The sequence below is a fragment of the Nannobrachium achirus genome, assembly GCF_963921795.1.
Source record: "Nannobrachium achirus genome assembly, chromosome: 13".
Taxonomy (NCBI): domain Eukaryota; kingdom Metazoa; phylum Chordata; class Actinopteri; order Myctophiformes; family Myctophidae; genus Nannobrachium; species Nannobrachium achirus.
Window position 1 is genome coordinate 57,383,076 of NC_137833.1, and position 4,570 is coordinate 57,387,645.

The window sequence follows — 4,570 nt, forward strand, 5'->3', positions numbered from 1 at the left end:
CAAAACAAAAAAAAAAAGCTTCCATGACGGTCACCAGTGTGACGTCACATCTTGATGAAACTGTGCTTATCCCCAACCCAAACCCTAACCATAACCTCACAAACAATTATGCCTAAACCTAAACTCACAGTAAATCAAAAACAACCATTTGTCGTGATGTGCTTTGGAGTGCTTTGGAAACAAAAGACTCACCTGCAGCAAGATTCAAACCCCATGAACTTAGGGGTGCAGACCAAACACTCTAACACTACACCACTGAGCATGCTGTTCCAGCATGTATCCATACGTTCTCCAGGTTCTATGTCCCCCACTTAACTTAGGGGTAGCGTTAGGTTTAGGGTTAGGTAAGTGGGGTACGAAGCTGTCATTTTCCCTCCCCAATTCATCAATACAGGACTACTATTTGTGAGAATGTTCTGTTCATTTAATCCATTATTGTTATTAAATCACCAGTTCTCCAGCATGGACTCCTACTTTCTTTCAGTATAGAATAAAGGATAAGCATTACTCTGTGGTTATATAACACATGCATTCTATTCTACCTGCTTGTTGTTCATGTCCATCTGTACAGCGGTGGCTCCACCAGCCTCCTCCTCCTCCGAATCCCTGTAGAGGTCATCTCTCTGCGTCTCAACCTTGACCTCCATCTCGTCCTCCAGTTCTTTAATGCAAGCCTTATTTCAAATCAATGATATTAGGTTAAAGGACAACTTTGTTTTTTACAAGGGTTCATATTTTAGACCAGTAGTTCTCAACCTGTGGGTCGGGACCCCCAGGGGGGTCCCCACATTATTTTGGGGTGTCCCCAGATGATTAGCTTAATATGCAACATTGTTTTCTCACTCAACAGTAAACAAAGTTAAGTTTAAGTGTATAGACGGTATGTGCACATTTCTAAAGTGACAATTTAAAGTTATACTATGTAACTTTTTTTTAGAAAACAAATCTTAAAATTGTCCTAACTGTCAAATCGCTAAAGTTTTAGAACCCCCACTCTGTTATTTTCAGCTTCTGAAGCCTTCTCTTTATATGTTTTCTATGAGTTGTGAGGGGGGGAGAATTTCCCGGCAAAATGATGTCATCTCCCACATGATACACTACCGGCCAATCACAGCGCCGATCATACACCACCGGCCAATCACAGCGAGTCTTGCTGTCTCTTCAGAAAATAGCTTCCCTTAGCAACTGTGTTTACATTGGTGAAGGAATCTTGCATGCTACTCCCTCAATTCTGGTCTAAAAATGACGGGAGACGGCTCTATGGATTCGTATCGGCGAGGCAAAGGCGGTCGCGGGGGTCGTGGCGGCCGCGGTGGTCCGCGGACCACCGGAAAACGGCCGAAAAAAGCAATACCGCTACTGACCACTAGTTGAGCAGCTTCCACAGTACAGCTTTAAGGACTTTCTAATAAAACATGTTGGCCAAATTGTCAAATATTAGATGGAGAAATTGTGAAAATAGCCGATCTACATCACAACGGCTCGCGTTGCGAGGTGTTGTAGATCTGCTATTTTCCCAATAGAACCGTGTTATACAAAATGTAATGCCTCAACTCTTAGTGCTCGTCAAGGTGGGTCAAGGAGTACTATTTGTGAGAACGTTCTGTTCATTGAATAGTTATTAAATCACCAGTTCTTCAGCATGGACTCCTACTTTCTTTCAGTATAGAAAGGATAAGGATTACTCTGAAAAAGAAAGAAGAGAAATAAAAGAGGAATGTGGTTATAACACATGCATTCTATTCTACCTGCTTGTTGTTCATGTCCATCTGTACAGCGGTGGCTCCACCAGCCTCCTCCGGATCCCTGTAGAGGTCATCTCTCTGCTTCTCAACCTTGACCTCCATCTCGTCCTCCAGTTCTTTAATACGAGCCTTTCAAATCAATGATATTAGGTTAACGGGTGACAATCCTCATTCACTCTTACTTACCAGTAAGACTCCCTAATCGGGAGATAAGCGACCATAGGTCGCTTATCTCCACAAATAGGGCAAAAATGTGTTTTTCCAAAATCTTCCTGATCCATGTTGATGACATGAGTGTAGACATGCTGTGTAGTGATTTTCGTGATTTTAGGGCAAAATCTGTAGGAGCAGTGTCCAAAAATGTGTTTTTAAAAATCGGCCTGAAGGTGGCGCTATATGGGACAGATTCATGTTGATGGGATGAGTGTAGACATACTGTGTAGCGATTTGCGTGATTTTAGGGCAAAAACTGTAGGAGCAGTGTCCAAAAATGTGTTTTAAAATTCGGCCTGAAGGTGGCGCTAGAAGAGGGCCATGTGAGAAATGAGGGGTGGGGTCTCCGCGTTGCCTTGGCGGACGAATAGGTACCGGCCCCGGCTCTCCCGGACGCTCCTAGCCCGAGTTACGGCATTTTATGTGAGCTGCAGTGGAGGGGGTCCTCCACTGGGGGCGCCACCACTTTTGCATCCGTTCTGGAGCACCAGGAGTGGGTGGTCCCCAGGAATTCCCCGTGAGCAGCCCCGTTGGGGTGGTCATTTGGACATTTTTGCACATTTGGTAATTTTTTACACCTGGGGGTCCCCTCTGGGGGTCCTTGGAGGTTGTAGTTTGGCAGGTAAGGAGTGTGTGTGCAAAATGTGGCATGGATGGGGGCAACGGTTGTGGAGATATGAGCAGGGGAAAAGTGTGACGTGTGACGTGTCACTCACGGAGGGAAATTTTTTACACCTGGGGGACCCCCAGGGACCTGGGGGTCCTTGGAGCTCCGGGGGTCCTTGGAGGTTGTAGTTTGGCAGGTAAGGAGTGTGTGTGCAAAATTTGGCATGGATGGGGGCAACGGTTGTGGAGATATGAGCAGGGCAAAAGTGTGACGTGTGACGTGTGACTGACTCACGGACTCACTCACTGACTGACGGACGGACGGACGGACGGACGGACGGACAGCCGGTGGAGGTTTTGGTAGTAAATGCGACCTACGGTCACAATTACTCTTACTTTGTCATTCTCAACGTTGTGCATTTCAAGGACCCCCGGTTGGATAGGCATTAGACCATGGACCCCCATTTGATGTAAGCGGGCATTTGGTTACATTTGGACACTTTCAGAATTATACACGTGTAAGGGTCCATTTGTAACCCAGGTGGTCCCCATCCAGTGAATTAATCATTGTAAGAACAATAAATCACACCCAGTGTGTTTCAGCTGGTGGCTACTCTTGTTTGATGAGTGTGTGCTGGTGTTCAGGCAGTACTACTCTGTTTGATGTTTGGGCACTGGTATTCAGACTGTACTACTTTATTTGATTTATAGGTGCTGATAATCAGACGGTACTTCTCTATTTCATGATTATGCTGCTGACTGTTGGCAAAACACCTGCTGCTCTTTGATCTTCTTCTGTAGAAAGGTAGAAGACTGTTCATCTTCAATCTTATTCAGGAGCTGGACTATTTCAAAGTCCTTTCTGTGGAATACAGTACATCACATGTTAGTGTCATATTGTTGTGGAAAACAGTACATCATGTTAGTGTCTTTCTTCAGGTAGGTTTTTCTGCATGTCATGTCCACATTACTTCTTGATCTCATCCTCCAGATCCATGATGGTTTTCTGGGCCCGTTTCAGATCCTCCTCCAGCTTCCTGTTGACTCTCTCAGCCCTCTCCAGGTCCATGCGGAGCGTCTTCTCTTGCTCCAGAGAACCCTCCGACAATAACACATTACATTATTATTCAGTTAAACTTATAGTGTTCAAAACACCTGTTTCTGCTTTGTTTTCCAGCCAAGTATTTTCCATTTCTTTCGTATTAAGTTGTAAACTGACTCACCAGATCTGTTTGATGCTCCTCATCAGACTGATCACCGAGAGCCTCCTTCTGTTGGTCTCTGTAGAGGAATCACACACACACACACACACACACACACACACACACACACACACACACACACACACACACACACACACACACACACACACACACACACACACACACACACACACACACACACACACTTACATCCATTATAATAAATTAGCGACATGAAACTTTCTTGATTCTGTAATGTATTTATCTATTTATTACATTCTGACCTCAGGGGGTATTTCACAAAAGTGAATAATCGAAGTCAGGATTTAAGCCAAATCCAGACTTGACAAAGCCTTATTCCGTTCCACGAAAGCCAAGTCAGGATGGAGAAGGAGCGACTTTGTCAAGCCAGGATCGTAAAGCCAGGCTGAATGTCCATGTCTGGGAAATTATACGATACCCTTTTCGATACTTTTTATTTAAGTTTAACTACAACATGGAGGTATCGTTTGTTTTTTACGTGAATCGATACCCGATAGTATCGACGTCATGCGATCGATACCATTAAAAGTATCGCAGACGATACCCATCCCTAATTCCATGCGGTCGAGCGTCGATTCCTTGATCGTGACCAATCATGGTGAACCGAAGAAAAGAGCTCCGTTACAAGTAAAAGTTCGGAATTCAAAATGTACTTGAGTAAAATTATCCAAATGTACTTAAAAGTACTCATTATGCAGAATGTCCTATTTCAAGTTTTCAAATGTAAGAAAACCTTTCGAAAATAGCAGATCTACAAGCTCA

General features: G+C 44.2%; 1 long non-coding RNA gene across 1 annotated transcript; it reads right to left on the reverse strand.

The window, feature by feature from the left end:
• Window positions 1-1,825: 1,825 nt before the first annotated feature.
• LOC308297504 lies at window positions 1,826-3,628 on the reverse strand. The gene is made up of 3 exons (XR_013962663.1): window positions 3,536-3,628; window positions 3,339-3,426; window positions 1,826-1,874 (listed from the first exon to the last, which is right to left on the reverse strand). It is a non-coding gene; the product is annotated as an uncharacterized lncRNA (long non-coding RNA).
• Window positions 3,629-4,570: the final 942 nt, after the last annotated feature.